Below are 19,965 nucleotides of genomic sequence, written 5' to 3'. Positions count from 1 at the left end.
CCCCCCCCCCCCACACACACACACACACTCTATCTGTGTTCACATTTGGGCATATGGAGTATTCATGCCAAGTTTGGTCCAGATCCATCACTGTTTGAGTCCACAGTGCTCTCTGGATGTGGGTGAACTACAACTCCCAAACTCAAGGCCCACCAAACCCTTCCAGAATTTTCTGTGCCAATGGGTTTTTGGCCTGCATAAATAGGAGTCTAGTGTCTAGATCCAGGGAAGTAATGTTACCCCTCTGTTCTATTCTCTGTTATGACTTTTATTTTATTGTTTTGTATTACTGTTATTGCTTTTATTATTGATGTGTTGTGGGCTCGGCCTCATGTAAGCTGCACCGAGTCCCCTGGGGAGATGGTAGCGGGGAATAAATAAAGTATTATTATTATTATTTTGCCTTGGTCAAACTACACCTGGAATCACTGTGTCTAATTCTGGGCACCACCATTGAAGGGAGAGGTTGACTCTAAGATGGGAAGTGTTCAGAGGAGGGCAACTAAAACAATCAAAGGTCTGGAGAACAAGCCCAATGAGGAGTGGCTTAAAGGGCTGGGCATATTTAGCCAGCAAAACCAAAGGCTGAGGGGAAACATGATGAGGGCCATGGATCAATATATGAGGGGAAGTCCTAAAGAAGAGGGAGCAGGCTTGTTTTCTCCTGCCTTGGGAGACTAGGACACACTGGAACAACGGCTTCAAACTACAGGAAAGAAAGGAGATTCCAGATGAACATGAGGAAGAACTTCCTGGCTGTAAGGAGAGCTGTTCAGCAGTGGAACTCTCCTTCTCTGCCCTGGAGTGTGTTGGAGGTTCCTTTCTTTGAAGGCTTTGAAATAGAGGCTGGATGGACATCTGTTGAGATGATTTGAATGTGCTTTTCTTGCTTCTTGGCAGGGTTTTCCTGTATTAAAGCTGAAGGAGGTTGGACTGGATGGCCCTTGAGGTCCCTCCCAACTCTTATTATTATTGAAGCTGGATTGCCACATGTTGGGCTTTTATTGTGGTTTTTCTATTATTAGTAATAACTCATTTTACAAAAAAAAAATCCCAGTAAAGATCCCAGCAAAGCTTTGCAAGGGAGGGGGAAGGAAGGAAGGAAGGGAGGGAGAGAAGAAGGAATGGGCAAACTTGGGCCCTCCAGGTGTTTTCGGAATTGTGGGAGTTGAAGTCTAAAACACCTGGAGGGCCAAAGTTTGCCCATGTGTGCTATAACAGCCTGCCTCGCAAGAAGAACCACCCACCCACCCGACGCTTCCCGGCAGAGGGTTGTGCAGCTAGCTGCCTCCCTCTCTTCTCACTGCCGTCATTGGGGCGGAGAGGTGTTCGCGGCTTGGCTGCAGGGCGAGCGGAAGTTCGCTGGGGCGATATAAACACTGAATGGAGCAAGAAGGGAAGGAGGGAGGCGGGGCTTCTCACAGGCCTGGTTAACCCTTTCAGGACCCTACAAATGAGAGGGGAGCAAGAAGGGATGCAGTTGGGCACAATCCCTTCAACTGGCATGGCTCGATTGGGTTAGTTTATTGATACAAAAGCACAGTTATGTCACAGCAAACAAGATCTATCTGCTGGATTATTATTATTATTATTAGTATTATACTTCTTCTTAAGGTCTATCTACAAGAAGGGATGCAGTTGGGCAAAATCTCTTTAACTGCCCTCGTTCTATTATTGTTGTTATTTCGTTGTTATTATATTATAACTATTCCTCTTGAGCTCCATCTCCCAGAAGAAATAGTTATCTAAATTCCTCTGCTTATTTGGGCTCTGCACATAAACTAAAACATTAAAAAGGAAACTATACGTGAGATGCAAATTGGTTGCATAAAACAGGCAAACGGCAGGCAGGTTTGTGTAGCTCCGTGGGTCCAGGAAGGAACGAAGCAGCAGAAGGAAGGAGGCTGGGGGGCTCCTCCTCCCTCCTTGCTCCATTCAGTGAGCCAGTCGCTTCACTGGGGTTGGAGAACGGAGGCCAAGGGAAGGAGGCCTAAGGTGGCCCCCACCAGGAGCAGCAGCGGCACAGCGTGGGCCAGGCACTCTGTTGGAAGGAAGGAAGGAGGTAGCTAAGGAAGGAGGCCAGAGGTGGCCTTCATGCCTCTGTCTTTCAACTGGCGAACTTCTATCAGTGTGCTGCAGAGCCCTCGCGCGCTCCACGTGCAGCTTCGTGCTCTCTCACTTAGAGCCCCATGCGCAGGCGCAGTATTTCCTGGGCTTCCATGCCCTGGCGCCTCTGGGTCCTAGCGCCCTACGCACTCGTGTAATCTGTTTACTGTGTTGAGCCGCTCCTGGTCGAGGGGCATTTACAGAGGTGCCTCTGCGCCCCTGGCAAAACAAAAGTGTTCCGCGGCCGCTTACTTTGCGTAATGGATGAGCCGCCCCTGTACACTGCCCTACGTTGCACTTTCACCGCACTTCCACCGCATACAAACACTCTCTTTTATTATATACATAGATATAGATAGATAGATATAGATATAGACTAGTTTGGGGATCAGGCACTGCCTGGGTTATTTGAGAAAGGAATTGTGTATCAAGTTTGGTCTTTATCAGTTATTTATATGACTCACAGTGGTCTCAGGAATTTAGTGAAGGTACAGCGAGTCCCATCATCTTCGGTCCATACTCCTCCAAACTGCACCAGGATGGAGGGTGGGTCATGGGGGCTCTGTGTGCCGAGTGTGGTTTTGATTGGTCATTACATGAGGGTTGCAGCAGTCTTGGAAAATGAGTGGAGGTACTGCAAGTCCCATTATCCACGCGTTCTCAGCATCGATAGACAGAAGTACCATTTCCTTCTGATGATGTGTCTCATAGTCTTCTAGCGTATCCAAAATGGTTCTTACATAGTCTTTAATATTCCTATTTGGTAAAAAACCATTCTGGTCCTCTCCAATCCATTCTTTTAGGCATTTCTTCAATCTGTTGGCCAAAATATTTGAAAAAAAATTGTAATCCGTGTTTAATAATGAAATAGGGCAATCGTTTTTTTTGTCTTCTTTGTTCCTGGGTCGGTTCCTTCTTTATGGATCAACGCAACCTCTGCTAGTCTCCATGATTCTGGAATTTCTCTATCTAACAGTACTTTATTTATGACTTTCTTTAAAGTCTGTAGGATTTCATCTTGCATTGTTTTGTAAAAACAGGACGTGTACCCATCTGGCCCTGGTGCTTTATTATTCTGAAGATTTTTAATCGCTTTTTTATTTCTTCCATTGAGATTCCTTTATTTAAGTTATATCTTTGTTCATCCGTTATTTTGTTCAAATTTTGTTTATTCCGGTATTTTACTATTTTTTTCCTTGTCAATTGTGTCCTTTAAATATAGTTTTTGAAAGAAATTCTGGAACTCTTCAATTATTTCCTTATCCTTCAATAGTATTTTATCTCTCACCTTACTCTTTGTAATTTGTCGGCATTGTTTTTTCTTCCTAATTTTCCATGCTAACCGCTTCCCTGTTTTATTGGCATTTTCAAAATAAGATTGTCTTATATACTTTAATTGTTTCACCATTTGTTCCAATTCCATACTATGTTTCTCTTTTTTTAGTATTTCTAACTTTTTTGTCAAATCTATATTTTCTGGAACATCCTTTACGTCCTTTTCTCTCATTTTTATCTTCTTCTTGATCCCATTTATTTGTAAATTCTTAATTTTATTTCTAATCAAGTTTTGCTGTATTAGGTGGCCTTGCATAACAGCTTTATATGCATCCCATACTATCTGAGTTTTAGTTTCTTCTTTATCAATTATCTCAAAATATTCCCTTGTCTTCCTCTTTTTTTTATTAATATCTTTTTCTGATTTCAATAAATTTTCATTCAGGCGCCATTTCCTTGTTCCTTGTTTGTAATTTAATGTCATTACTATTGGGCTGTGGTCTGATATATCCCTAGGGAGAATTTTGATTTCTCCTATTTTCACCTTTAAAGTTTTCGTTGTCCATACCATGTCTATTCTGGAATGTCTGTTAGAATAAAAAGTGAATGTCTATTAGAATAAAAAGTGAAATCTTTTTCCTCATAATTGTGGATCCTCCATGTATTGTCCATATCGAATTCTTTCAACAGTGATGTAAATATTTTAGCTAGTGTACTCGTGTCTTGTAATTTTGATCTTTTTTTTGTTTTTTTGTCTTCTCTAACTTTCTATCCATGACTCCATTAAAGTCTCCCAATATTATCATATCACATTTTTCATTAGAATTTTCTCCTTCAATGTTTTTACAAATTTGGTTTTGGGGCCATTGGGAGCATAAATATTACATATAAGTATTTTCTCCATTCCGATAGTTATTTTAACTGCCAACATTCTTCCCTCTTGATCTTTAAAGTACCACTCCTCTTTTCTTTTCAGAGGCTGAGGTATAATACATTTTACCCAACTTCTTTTGTGATAGATAAGATATGTGTTTGTGGCAAATGTGAGTTTCTTGTAGGGCTATTGCATTATATTTTCCATGCCTTATTTGATTGAAAATAACTTTCCTTTTATTTGGAGAGTTTAAACCGTTAACATTATTAGAGTAGCATTTTAGTGGTTGAGTAAATCCAATTGTTTCTTCTATTGCTTATTCTTCCGGGTCATCTCCTCCTTCTTTGTCATCTCCATCTTAATTAGTGGATTGCAGGTTAGAGGTCACTCCTAACAGTTCTGGGGATTTTGATCTTTTTCTCTTTGGTTTTTTCCCCTTTTTCTGCTGATTTTTGAGGAGTTTTTAATCTTTTTTTCATTTTGAAGTCTCTTGTAGAAATCTTTTGCCTTTTCCTCTGAGGTAAGCCAGATTTTCTCGCCTTTATATGTAGTCATGATTCCTTCATACCTCTCCCACCAGAATCTAATATTTAGTCTTTTAAGTTCATCTGTGAGGAAAAAATATTTCCAACGTCTGTTCAGTGGGGAGAGTGGGAGTTCTTTAAGTACTGTCACTTTAGCATCCTTGAAAAAAAGAGGTTTCAGGTTACTTTATCTCGTTCTTTTAGGGACAAAGTTTACAATTACATCTCTAGGGGCCTTATTTTTTTTTTGGCATAGGTAGTTTGAATTCTGTATACCCTGTCCGTTCCATTATCTGCTTCAGGTTCGGGGATTTCTAACAGTCTCGCCATTCAATTAACCATAGTTTGCCTGATATTTTCCTTCTCTTCTTTGTACACATTTCGGAATCTTAGTTGAAAATCTAATTCATTTTGTTCTACTCTTTCCTGTATTTTTTTCATTCTCATATTTTTATTTTCTAAATTTTCCATCTTTTTGTTTGTATTTTCTCTAGGTCCACAGAAACAGAACAGATGAAAGAAAATATGATAAAATGGTCTAGGGACATAAAGTGTTCGATAACAATGACAGAGTGGGAGGAGATATAGCAAAAGAAATTGAAATATACGTATTCTACAGATCTTAAAGAGAATTGGTACAAATTGTTATATAGGTGGTACTTGACATTGGAAAAATAGCAAAATTTAATAAAGGCAAAATAAAAGGAAAATGTTGGAAATGCAACAAACATACAGATAATTTGATCCACATGTGGTGGGAATGCAAGAAAATTAAAAAATTCTGGTTCCAAATTCATAAGAAAATTGAACAAATCTTACTATGAAAATTTGACTTTAAATCGGAATATTTCCTTTTAGGAATTACAGATTTCCCAATGGACAAAAATTCAGGCAAAATCTTTTTTCATTTTGATTACAGCTGCTAGAATAATTTTAGCCAAAATGTGGAAATCTAAGGAAATACCCACAATAGAACAATGGACCCTAAAAGTAATGGACACTATGAATATGGACATGCTCACTCAAAAATTGTCAATTAATTCCTACAGATCCGACTGGAGAAAAGTTATAGAATTTATAAAAGAGGAAAACACAGGAAGTTACATTATTAAAACATAAGCGAAACTCAATGGAACTATTTCTGCAAATCCGATGGCAATAATAAACAAGGTTGAGGATAATATAAGGAATCCGCATTCTGGGGAGGCCTGGAAGTTTTTCTTCATCGACCTTTCCCCCCCCATGCCCCCCCCTAATAATTGGCTTAACTAGTTCTTAAGTTTTCTACCTTTCCTATTCACACATTGTTCCCATTCTTTTTAAATAACAAGGAAAATTTCAATCACTATCTCTTCCTTTCGCTGGTTGCTCCTTTCTTTAGGGAGCTCACCTCTATTCTCAATAAAAACATTTGAAAAAAATGGGAATAAAGTAAATGAGGATGATAAAAACATCTTAAATGTAGTAATAACACAGGATGAAGTAATTAAAGCAGTGAAAGGACTGAAGCAATATAGGGCACCAGACATATTCACAGCAGAATTCTGTAAGTCCTTTATGTATGAGTATCATATATGACAGAAATGTTTAATGAGGTATACATAAGAGGTATTGTTCCACAAACATGGACATTTTCCTAAATTATTACCATCTTCAAGCCAGATAGACAACAAGAGCTCCCAGAATTATATCAGTCTAGCAACCAAGATTATAAGATATTCATGAAAATCATAGCAAATAGAATGGAAGCTATTTTACCAAAGATAGTAGGAGAAGATCAATATGGGTTTGTCAAAGGATGGAGAATTTGTGAGCCAATAAGAAATGTTATCAATGCAATCTGTCATGCAACTAAAACTAAAAGAAAGCTGGCAATTCTAAAGCTATATAAGTGAACAAAGCTTTTGATAAAGTAAACCACAAATATTTATATAGATTATATAATGAACTAAATTTGGAGAATAATTTTTGTGAAATGATTAAAAATATATACATGGGAAATAAGGCTTGCATTAGAGTGAATGGGCAAAGAACAGAGAATGTTGATGTCGAAAATGGGACTAAACAAGGGTGTCCGTTATTCCCACTGTTATTTGATTTGCTAATAGAATCCTTAGCATATAAAATAAGGATAGATGGAATGTGGGAAGGTTATCAGATTGGTAGACAATTTTACCACAGAAACTAAGGGAAATGATCAAGTCAATTAAAGTAATCTTGATGGAGTTTAAAGAAGAATTGGGGTTATCAGTAAATATGGAAAAATCAGATATATTAACGCACACACCCTACCCCTGAGGGAACAATTAGAGATAAAGAAAAAATCAGGATCAAAACTGGGAATTTAAAAAAATGAAGTATTTGGGAATCTAAATATATAAAACACTAGAGAAAAAATAGATGGAAATTACAGGAAAGTATGGAAGACAATGCTAAAACAAATGAGAACTTGGAAAAATAAAAACCTGAAACAGATGCCTAGGATAAGAGCGCTGAAAATGTTGATAATTCCAAAAATGATGTATCTATTCAAGAGACTTCCAGGAACTCCTCTCCTGGTCAAATTAAAAGAATGGGATAGGAAACTTAATTATTGGATTGAAGGGGGAGGGGGGGAGACCAAGAGTAAGAAAAAAACTGTTAATTGAAAAAGAAATGAAAGGAGGATGGAGTTGTCCTAGTCTAGAGCTTTATAGCAATGCCTTCCAAATCCAAAGACTAACAGAATTACAAATGACAAATAAAAAATAGGTGAGATTTGAGAAGGAAATTAATGGACTTGATTGTGAAAAAATAATCTATAGAAAATGGGATAAAAGGCATATTGATTAACTAACAGGACCAATAAAAGGAACAATGCAAGTGTGGAAGAAGTGGCAAGGGAGAATAGGCAGTTTAAAATCTAAAATGTCAACATTATGGTCAATTAATAAAGAGAAAGAATCAAATGTGAATAGAAATATTCAGATGTTGAAGGAAAAAGGAATAGACAGAATAGAACAATTGTATGATAGTGAGGGAAGGGTAAGAGAGAATTAAACAATGGCTAAGACAGAAAAATTGGCTATAGATAAGAGCAATTTGTACCTATCTAAATATTAAAGAAAATATTAATATGGTAAAAAGAGAAGATACCACCTTTGAAAATGAGGGAAAAAATGGAAGGAAACAACGCACAGGCCAGTAAAGTATATACAATGTTAATAGAGGCTGAGGGATGTACAATATAGCACTTGGAAAAGTAAGTGGGAAATAGAGTTACAAATTACAGACAAGATATGAGACAAGTGGTAGAGACAATAGGGGTGACAAGGAATACAAGAGTAAGAGAAATGAGGAGGAAAATATTACATAAGTGGCATCGTACATCCTGTCAATTTGTGTACTATTATAAAAAGGGGACCAGTCAGTAATGGCATGGATGCCAACAGAAAGGGCAGTTTATGCACATGATTTGGGAATGTGAACAGGTACAATATTTCTGGCAAACAATACAAAATATTAGGGATTAATTAGGTTATAACAAAAGAAATAGCGGTCCTAGTACAAAGAGAGGGAATGGGAAACAACAGGGAAATAAAGGAAGCAATAATTGAGTGCACATAAGCAGTCATAGTATTGGGATGGAAAAACAAATCAAAGTGGACAGTAAATAAATGGTATCAGTATATGATGGACCAAATGGAATTTGAAATTATGGATGTAAAATTAAATGACTCAAAATGTAATGAAAATAGAATGCAAGAAGTTGAAGAGAGATTGAGCCAGGTCAAGAATTACATTATGAACAAGTCTAGAGATCAGGCCATAAGAAATAGAATACAGATGTTATACAGTATGTAAATCTAGAAGACTTGTCTCCAAAAGGATTAATGTGAAAGAAAATAATCCTCGTGGTGGTGGTGGGCATTGTAACTGTTGTGTTTGTATATATGTATGTCCTAAAATTAAATATATATATTAAAAAACATGTCAGTTGTAGTTCATCTACAACCTTATGCATTTTGGACAATTAAAAATTTGACTTTTTTCAAATAACCTGGGCAATGCCTGGTACCCAATCTAGTAATAATAATAAAACTTTATTTGTAGACAGCTTTATCTCCCCAGAGAGACTCAGGGCGGTTTGAAAGGAGGAAGATACAAGTGGGTGTTCCTCGCCTCAGAAAGCTTCAGAATTGAAATTAGCACCATGATAAAGGTCTACAGTCAATCCTATCCTGCAGCTGGAAGGAAAGGAGGGCAGCCCCACCTATTTTAGTAATGGGAAGTTAATATAACATGCTAAATACACAAAGTATATTGGTGTAGTGTTGGTGCTTGTGGGATGACTCTAGGATTCAAATGGAGACTCGTTGGGGAAGGCAGTGGCAAATCCTGTCAGAGCAAGCTTTGCCAAGGAGGGCCATTAAGTCCAAAAAATGGCTCAAAGGCACATCAAAATAATGCAATACATTGAGGTGAGCAGACTGTAACCAGAATGCGATCTAGTCAGGGCAGTTTTTCTTTAGAAATCATTCTTAGGACGTTGAAAGTCTCCTACAACCGGTGGCAAAGGTTGGAGGGGAAAATGAAAAGTGGAGGAAGTCTGGGATATTACAAGGGAAAGTCTAGATATGAATAAGACAGATTTAAAAGGATACATTAACTTCTACGGCTTTCCTGTGAAGGATAAAGCTTTAGGATGGACAAAAACCACCCTGGAAAGCCAGGGTGAACTTGAACTTGCCCATCCGAATTCAATATAGTGGTCACAGCTGGCCACTTCCCAGTCCGGTCACCGCTCTCTGCTTCCCAGTCCGGTCACCACTGGCTGCTTCCCAGTCCTAATCAAGGCAAGATGGCAGCCCCTCAGGAATGAACTCAAGTAAAACACACAGCACAATGGGCTCAGATTGGAATGTTTGTCCAAGAGAAATAGGCCACAACTGGGCAAATTTCTTCCAAAACCAACAGGTGGGAAGTGACACCTAGATCCTCTTTCTCCTAGACTTTGTTGTCCCCCCCCCCCCCGCCCCCCGCTGAAAAAGATTTTTAAAAGCAGCACGGGATAAGACAAAAATATTAAATAGAATAAATTAGTCAAAGGAATGCAGGGCACCTGTTTGCCAACAGACTTGCTGAGCAGAGGAAGGGCCACAATTGGGGTGTTTTCTTCTCACACTTTTAAGCAGGGATTCGGCTGCTGCTACATGAACTCCTTCTGGGTCTTGCAAGTCAACAAACACAGGGTGGCTCTCACTGAGAGTTATGATAAAAGCCCAAACAGTCAACGATTAAACACAAAAGACCGATAGGAAGCACAGAGCGACTTTTCTTTTGCAAACGTGTGAGAAAGAAGAAAAGAAATAAAAATAGAGGGTGAGGGAGGCTTCTTTTAAGTTCCCCATACCAACCCACTGCCTCAAACCATCCTTTGCCGGGAACTTGGTTGAGGCATCCCATCGGTTAGAGTGCTGTGTTGTACACTTCGGTTAATATTTTCTTTCCTTTAGGTAAAGGTAAAGGTAGTCTTTTCTGAAAAGCTGAGAAGAGGGCATGTCCAATGCAGGCTGTGGGACAGTGGAACGGGAAGCAGGGTGGAGAGAGAAGAATTGGTCCATCAATCAATCGCAAACAGCTATGGGTCCAAGTGAGCCTTGTCCTCCCAAAACGGGCTCAACTGCAGCCATCAAGGAATGGGCACGGCTCTCCCAAAGCTGGCAGCTGCATCTAGGGCCCTCCTAGCACAGCAGAAGGCTTTACAAATGGAGGTCTCCAATCTTACTTAAAGTACAGGGGAAGGCAAATGTATCTGAACACCTCGGAGGCACTGAGGATGGTGAGAGGTTTGGTGGAGACACAAAGAGAAGGGAAAGAAAACCACCAGTTGTCTTGAAGAGGACACAAGATATTTCCCTCCTGCAGATGATTGGAAAAAAAGGTGTCCAGAATGGGTGTGGTGCATTTCAGAGGGGTGTGGTTGCCGGATTTGAGAAAGGCAAGATTCAAAGAACATCAGTCCCCCTCCCCTTTTTTTTAAAAGGGAAACACTGTCAAGATTATTTGGCATGTATGAGGTACTGCCCACCCTGTTCCTACTACTGAGTTTCCCCAAGGGTCCCAAAGATGTGTGGCCTCAAGAAACGGTGGCATATACTTCAGATGTGGCAGAAACGGAAACCCTCTTTTGCGGGGAGACTGAGCATGGATCCAGAATGCAGGAGACCCTTTGGATATCCAACGGTGGAGCCAATTGTACACTTGAGAGAGGGTCTCCATTCAGAGGGGGGATTCCTATTCCCAAGGCCAAGGCAGCTTCTGTGAGACCAGCCCTGCAGTGCAGGAATGAGAACCAAACCCAGAGAAGACAGCGGGATTCTCGGACGCCGTCAGCAATCCCAGCCCCAGATTCCACAAAAACAGGCCTCTACGAAGTATTTCCTTAGGGGTTTGTTTTATTTGTTGTTTTTATTTTTCCGGAGTGCAAGAGTGAAAAAACCAAGGGGAGGGAGCATTGGTCCGTGCTCAGTGTTTGTTGTGGCAGTTGATGTTGCTTTCCAAGCACTCCAAGACAGCCAACATCTCCTCTACGATGGCACGGAGTGCCCGCCCCAGCTGCTCAGCACTGTAAGGTTTCCCCAGCGGGGGCACATGGACAAAAGCCGATCGGCCATGGCTCTGGTACAAGGAGGTATAGTATGTGAAGTCGCAGAGGTACCTGCAGAAAAGACAGAGGGACAGGAGGGAAATGGGGGTTCAGCAAAGGAAGGGGTGACAACAGGGAGGATTGGAATGCTCCCGACTGCCAACATTCATGGCTATGCTCTACTTCCTGGCTTTAGCAGGGTCCTTCCTTTATTCCTGTCACTGCTTCCTTTATTCCTGTCACTAAACATCCTCTGCTTTCCAAACACGGTTAGGTCGCTTTGCACTATGTATTGCTGCTCCTGGCTATGCTCCTCTTCCTGCCTTCTTTCCTTGTGTCCTTGTCACTGAGCATCCTATGCTTTACAAGCACAGTTGCGTCGCTTCGCACCATGTATGGCTGCTCCTGGCTATACTCCACTTCCTGGCTTCCTAGCGGGGTCCTTCTTTCATTCCTGTCACTTAGCATCCCACACTTTCCAAGCACGGTTGGGTTGCTTTGCACCACATACGGTCGCTCCTGGCTATGCTTCACCTCCTAGCTTCCTAGCGGGGTCTTTTCTTCATTTCTGTGTGCCTGATGTCTCTAAGCATCCTATGCTTTCCATGTATGATTGCATCACTTTGCAAACTGGAAGAGCAATCTATGTGGTCAAAGGTATTAAAATCAAGTGTGACAAAGAATGGCCAAGAAAGCTGGGGAGAGGCTTAGATTGGAGACAAGCAAACTGAGAGGCTATCTATCTATCTAATAGGGCTGGGCGGTTTCCTTCGTTATTTTCGTTATTCGTTATTTTTCGTTATTATTTTTGATAACGATGCGATGTTGATATTTTTTTCAAACCCGGAAGTGTATTTTTAATAACGAAGCAGCATCCGCCAACTCTGATATGACATCCACCAGTTTCGTTACGTCAGAGATGGAGGATACTGGGAGCGCAGCCAGCGAGCCAATCAGGAGTGGCCACGGGTCAGTAAGGGCGGCCATTGCCCTTTAAAAGCAGCTGCGCGCTCCACGTGGCCACATTGCGCTGGGAGAAACGAGGGTGGACGGAGGGGTTTTTCTCCTGCTGCGGGCGGCTTCCTGAAGTCTCTGGCTGACTGTGCTTGCCTGGCTGGCTTTGCCTTTGCTGTTCTTGGAGCTGTGTGTCCCTGGCTGCTGGGGCTGGGGCTTGTTATACAGCCTGCCTGGCTGTTTTTTGGGAAGCTGCTTTTTGGGAGGGGAAGCTTTTTGGGAGGGGAAGCTTTTGATTTTTTTTGTTATATTATTTTTATTATTATTAATATTTTTATTATTACTTTTATTATTTTATAATTTAATTTAGCTACTTTAAATTTGTGGGCCATTTTGGTCCAGCCTTTTTTGAAAACACAGTGATTTTTGCTGTTGTGTTCACTCAAAGTTGTTACAACCACAGACTCTGGCCTCTGTGGCCCATTTTGATCCAGCCTTTTTTGAAAACACAGTGATTTTTGCTGTTGTGTTCACTCAAAGTTGTTACAACCACAGACTCTGGCCTCTGTGGCCCATTTTGATCCAGCCTTTTCTTATAACACTGTATTTTGCTTTTGTGTTCACTCAAAGTTGTTACAACCACTGACTCCTGCCTCTGTGGCCCATTTCGCTCCAGCCTTTCCTTATAACACAGTGTATTTTGCTTTTGTGTTCACTCAAAGTTGTTACAACCACTGACTCCTGCCTCTGTGGCCCATTTCGCTCCAGCCTTTCCTTATAACACAGTGTATTTTGCTTTTGTGTTCACTCAAAGTTGTTACAACCACTGACTTTGGCCTCTGTGGCCCATTTCGCTCCAGCCTTTCCTTATAACACAGTGTATTTTGCTTTTGTGTTCACTCAAAGTTGTTACAACCACTGACTCCGGCCTCTGTGGCCCATTTCACTCCAGCCTTTCCTTATAACACAGTGTATTTTGCTTCTGTGTTCACTCAAAGTTGTTACAACCACTGACTCCGGCCTCTGTGGTGCATTTCGCTCCATCCTTTCCTTATAACACAGTGTATTTTGCTTTTGTGTTCACTCAAAGTTGTTACAACCACTGACTCCGGCCTCTGTGGCCCATTTCGCTCCAGCCTTTCCTTATAACACAGTGTATTTTGCTTTTGTGTTCACTCAAAGTTGTTACAACCACTGACTCCGGCCTCTGTGGCCCATTTCGCTCCAGCCTTTCCTTATAACACAGTGTATTTTGCTTTTGTGTTCACTCAAAGTTGTTACAACCACTGACTCCTGCCTCTGTGGCCCATTTCGCTCCAGCCTTTCCTTATAACACAGTGTATTTTGCTTTTGTGTTCACTCAAAGTTGTTACAACCACTGACCGCGGCCTCTGTGGCCCTTGGGATCCATACAATTTTCCTTTTTCTTTGTCCTCAAATTTTCCTTGCCTTGCCTTACGGTTCCCTCTTAGTTGTTATTTTTTGCCTGCAACTTCTAGTTCCTTTACACTACATCCAAGGTTTGCCCTTTTAGTGCTGTCTGTTAGTTTGTAGTTACAATCAGAAACATTGTAATACTCAGAGGAAACCTCACCCACTCCTACCACCTTTTGCCTTTGAATTGTGTGATGAAACGTTTCCTTCCAAGCTCTTTGGGACGCAAGGGCCCAGTGAGGGTATCACGAACATATAAGAAAGGCAGGGGAATGATGAAGACCACATCAAGAAGGGAACATTCAACCAATGAAATGGCAACTGAAACAGATCCAAAATGCTTTATCAAGCTGTGAGATGGGAGGATCATCTACATCGGTTCAAAAGTCTCAACCTTGCGCTCATGATGTACTACCGAGTACCTCTGTTAAAACTACCACTGGTTATGCAGAGGAGGGTGAGGAGGGGGACGAGTCTGAGGGATGGGTGGTAGACCTTGACCACATGGATTCTGCTTCCACCACAGGAATTAGTGATCCAGAGGAGGACTGCATGCTGCTGGAGGGCGAGGAAGAGGAACGACCAACAATCCCACTCCCTTCCCCTACCACCTCTACTCCGAATACAAGCAGTATTATAGCTGTAGGGTGTGTGGGTAGGACGAGATCGCTTCTATGGGATCATTACGACGTCCATGCTCAGAAGGCCACTTTGGCAGTTTGCAGGCATTGCGGTGTGAGTGTCAGCAGAGGAAAAGATATGAGGCATCTTGCCACCACAGGGCTAAGAATGCACATGAAAAGACACCACCCAAATGTTAAGTTAGACGCAGTGGAAGGCGGCAGCACATGCAGCAGTACACTGAGCACTCCAACCTCACCAACAGGCCCCATGCAGAAAACCATCGATGCTTGGGGCCTGCCAGTTTCAAGGGTGAAATCTGGATTGAAGCCGCCATCAGTGAAGGAAGTAACACGTTGCCTGGGAGAGATGATAGCTCTAGACCAGCCCTTCCGTATGATGGAACTGGAAGGTTTTCGCTGATTTGTTCGCCTCCTGGCACCATGGTACAACATCCCGAGTCGCAAAACTTTCTCTCGAACTGTAATTCCAGCTTTGTTTGAGGGATGCAAGCAACACCTCAGAACCCTGCTGAACAAATCACGGCCCGTGTATGTACATTTCATCTCGGACATTTGGTCCAGCACAGGAGGAGGGCATTCCTATCTGTCCCTCACCGGTCACTGGTGGGAGACGGAGTTGCCTCTACTCGGGTCATCGTTGGGCCCTCCTGTCCCTTGAGGTGATAGATACGGATCATAGGGCCGACACCATCGCTGAGTACTTGTGAGATATGATGAGAGATTGGATGCGGCACACTCATTCCGGTGGTAACTCGGGATTCATGGTCACAGACGCAGGAAGGAACATGATCCGGGCGGTTGAAAGTGCGGGCTTCACAAACGTCACATGCATGGCACACTTGCTGCATAACTGTAAAAGATGGCTTCAAGGGGCCCGATGACAGCAGCTCCACCGCCGTCACTCAGCTCATTGACCGCTGCCACAGAATCGCGGGCTTCTTCCACTGTAGCACCAAGTCCGCAAAACTGCTGCGTGACAGGCAGACCCTGGAGAGCCTCCCACAACACCGGTTACTGCAGGATGTACCCACCCGCTGGAACTCCACCTACATGATGTTGGAGCGCATGGTGGAGCAACAGAGGATAGTCCACGCCATATCACTGTCAATGGAGGCTCCGATAAACAAGCTGGTCCCCAACAACCAGGAGTGGATGACCATCGCTCAGCTGGTCGAGATCCTAGAACCATTTAAAATAGCCACCGAAAAACTTTCAGGCCAGAAAGCTCTAATCAGCCAGGTTCTCCCTGTCATCTTACGGTTGAAGAGGCATTTGGAGACGCTGGGTGGACACTGTACATTGCATTCTATGGCTGGGCCCCTGACTCCACAGGCCTAGGAGGTGGTCAGAAAGTTGTCTATCGCGACTTCCGGTGCAGGAACATGGCGGGGAGCAGCGCACACTGAGTGCTCTGCGAACTGTGTGCACGACAGGGCGACCGGGTAGAGCGGCAGCTCCCTTCCCCCCCGTGGATCGAAGTGGGGGCAACTGCGGAACCAGGGGGGGCCAACCGATGGTCCGAAAGGGGGTCTTCTCCTCAAGAGAGGATCCCGGAAAGGATCCGGTACATGGTCCCCAAGGTACGGCGGGTCACCCTGATCGTGGTGGGCGAAAGCCTGCAAATCCCTGACCGACTGCATTTTAACTGAAGAGTAGGAGGTAAGGAGGAAAAGAACGAACAAGCTTTGGAAGAAAGAGGGTGTACAGAAGTTGATTATAAATTGTATGATTTTAACTATATTTGTGTTTAGATTGGCTGCAGTAATGCTGGACCGGCGTAAGTCAGAGGAGTGCGTTGCCATGGAGACGATGTAGGCTAGAGAGAGAAGTGGGAGGAGCTTAGAGGGGGGAGTTTGAAAAATGACAGTTAATGTTCAGTTAGGGTTTAGGTTTAGTGGAGGGTACAGTCATGAGTTAGGTTTTAGGTTTAGAGGAGTGAGCAGTCAGGAGTTAAGATTTGAGGGTGAGGAATTGATAGAGGAAAGATTAGGAGGTTATAGCTGTAAGAGAGTGAATTGTGAAGCAAGGTTTCGAGGCTTTGGAAAGCCAGATTAAGTTACTGGAAGTTTCTTAGGCTAGAGAGGCTGATAAGGGAAACACATTTGTTAGTCTAACGAAAGGCTAAAGAATAAGCTTATTAAGTATCTGATCAGGGGAGGATCAGATAAGGGAGACATCCCTGTATTGGAACTTTGTTTTGTAATAAGTGCTTCACCTCAGGAAGATACTGTATAACCTGAAAGAGTGTAACATTCAACTAACCAAGCATTATTCTGAGTTCTATAAGAAAAGTTACAACTTGCAACCACACACTTTGTGCTCAATAAACTTGTTAACTTTTGTTTGAAGACTGCCTCATCTCCATCAATTCTGCGTCCAGTGTGCCATTTCTCACAATATTATAATTTACCTCACATGATGGCAGAAACGCAGGGGAAAGTGACCAAATAGATCTACGTTCTTATCTCCAGTCACGCTACAATACATACAGTGTAATTACTACTAAGTTATTACTATCTTAATAAAGGAGGAGGTGCGATTGAACAGCCTCCCTTCTAACTTGATGGTAAATTTGGTTCCTTTCAAATTGATAGCAACAATAATCATCCCTAGACTCTCCTGCTCCTGCGCATATTGGTGGCAGACGATGGGATACGTTTAACAACTGATTAAGTGCCTTAAGACTACTTTGAGAATAAATTGTGAGGTAAAAGTTATTGAAATATGGCTACCAGACGACAGAAAAAGCTTGTTGAGGAAACAGAGGGAGACCAAGAAGGAAGTTCGGGCTCTGAAGCAGAAACAGAGCCAGTGCCTGTGTCAGAAATGGCTTTTAAGTACAAACTAGAGATGAAACGATTGGAAATAGAAGCAAAAGAAAGACAAAGAGAGAGAGAACTGGAGATAGAGGCAAAACAAAGGGAAAGAGAGTTTGAGGAAAGACAAAAAGAGAGAGAATAGGAGATAGAATTGAGGAGAATGGAATTTGAATTGCAAAAGCAAAAATTAGCTTTGTCTCAAACATCCAGTAACATCCAAGAAGGGAGCTCTAGAGTAGATACTAGGGCTGGGCGGTTTCGTTTCGTTAATTCGTAATTCATTAATAATTCGTTAATTTTTGTAATTACAAAACGATAACAAACCATTCTGGAGCAATTTTTTTAAAAAATGAATTTTTAAACACGTTTTGTAAATGCTTCGTATTTCGTTATTGTATTCGTTTCGTTATTGTTCTGAGGTCGTTTCGTTATTATTTCCGCATGTCTGGGGCAAGTTTTTTGTTTAATTAGTGAAAAAAATTATAATATCACACCAACAGTCAACAACAGAGGGAGAGGGAAGCTTCAGAAGTTTTTGGAGGTTTTTTAGCATATTTCGCGTTCGCGTTCGCCATTAACGAATCGATTCGTTATTGTTTCGGAAATCGATTCGTTAATGTTTTGTAATTTTTTCACATTTACGAAATTTCGTAAATATCGAACTTTTTAAAAGGAAAATTTTGTAATTATTTTAAATAACGAAACGCAAAACCCTCCAAAAAACGAATCGATTTTAGAAACAAATTTTTCTGTTGTTACCCAGGCCTAGTAGATACCCCAGATATGATAAAGAGATTTCCTAAATTTACTAAGGATGACGATATAGAGAAGTTTCTAATCTCGTTCGAACGATGTTGTAGGGATTTTGGGGTTGCTAAGGAAAAATGGATGACATACCTAAGGCCTCAGATAAGTGGAAAGCTCTTAGAAATATATGGAGAAATGCCTGAGGAGTCCTATGGGGATTATGATTTATTTAAGAAACAGGTTCAACAGAAATTTCAATTAACTCCTGAATTTTACAGATTCAAGTTCAGGACTCTAAAAAGAGATAAGAATCAAAGTTTCGCTCAGGTGGCCTCTAGATTGTCTCAACTGTTCGATAGTTGGCTAAGGACATCTGAGGTGGAAAATTACCAACAGCTGAGAGAACTTTTAAAATTGGAACAATTTTTCCAATTGATGCCTTCTGATTTTTGATGGCTGGTACAGGATCGAAAGCCATCCACTGTAGTAGAGGCAGCGATTATGGTAGATCAAATAATTACCCTAAAAGAAGGATTCAAAAGGGAAGATCTACCAAGTGATAAAAGAACAAACAGGCAGCCATTTTACCAACATCAAACGCGCCCACAGCAAGAAAAAGGTTCTACAATAGAAAACCCCTCCTGGAGGAGGCAGAGTGTAACAAGTCAAACTGCTCCTGAGGGAAAAATTAGGTGTTTTCAGTGTGGAAAGTGGGATCATATAAGGTATCAATGTCCCCTTTTAAGAAAAGAGAAAACAACACTCTTTGTTAATAAAGTAAAAGAAACAAAGAAGACAGAACCAAATAATGTGTCAAAGGAGAGTTCGGAAACAGAGCCTCAAGAGAAACAGTGTTTGTTCATTTTGTCAAACACCCCAACTGAGGATTACTTAGAATCCATTTCCATTGACAACCAAGACACGAGAGGACTGCGGGACACAGGATCCGAAGTGTGTATTATACATCGATATAATACCTCAGAAATTTCAACATCCTACCTCTGAAATAAGATTAAAAGGCTTGGGACCTGCAATACCAACAGCAGTAGTGTCTTTGCCAATAGAATATGGAGGTTGGAAGGGTATGTGGGATTTTGCAGTCAGTCCAGACATACCATACAGATGTTTAATTGGAAATGATCTGGCTAAAAAGATTGAAAACTGGAGAATGACGTGTGAGGAGGAAGAATATATCAGCAAAAGCCCTGATCAAAAAGCCATGTGTTTCGCCATACAACAGGATGGAGATGAGAATCCAGAATCCAGCACTACGGTTGCTGAGCTTATTAAGAAGACAGGAGGAGTCAGAGAAATTCAACAGGAACAAAGAGCAGATGAATTTCTAAAACCTTTGTTCGCTTTGGCTCAAAACCCCACAGTATCAGCAAATGGGCAGCCCTCCAAGTTTGTGTTAAAGAATGGTGTCTTGTAGGGCTGGGCGGTTTCGTTCGTTAATTTCGTAATTCGTTAATAATTCGTTATTTTTCTTGATAATGAAGCGATAACAAACCATCCAGGAGCAACTAAAAAATGAAACGAATGTTTAAAGCTATTTTGTAATTGTTTTGTAATTGTTTCGTTATTATTTCAGCTCCTGGCTGCAAAGGGGCCCGAGCAGGCGCAAGGAGAAGGGAAGGCAGGCGAGAGAGAGAGCCTGAGTGAGCAAGCTCCCTTCCCGGCCTGGCTTCCTCCCCTCGCTCCCCTGGCTCCCCCCGCCCCCTTCTTCCCCCTTTCCCCGGCTCACCTGGGCATGCACACCCCACTGACCTCTTCACATGCCCGACCCAGCGCAGGGGTGGTCCGGCGTGCCTGCTCGGCGGGGCCCTGGCATCCGCCGCCCTGGGAAAGACCCCTGCCCAGCAGCAGCGGCAAGGTCGACGACGCTGCGGTTGTTGACTCCCCCGATCGCCTCCCCTGCCGGGAAAAGGAAACGCAGGAGGAGGCGCAGCAACAGCAGCGG

Source organism: Anolis sagrei, chromosome Y (genome assembly GCF_037176765.1).
Source record: "Anolis sagrei isolate rAnoSag1 chromosome Y, rAnoSag1.mat, whole genome shotgun sequence".
Classification (NCBI taxonomy): domain Eukaryota; kingdom Metazoa; phylum Chordata; class Lepidosauria; order Squamata; family Dactyloidae; genus Anolis; species Anolis sagrei.
The sequence above is the reverse complement of the archived record's forward strand: the minus strand, read 5'-3'. Positions refer to the sequence as shown.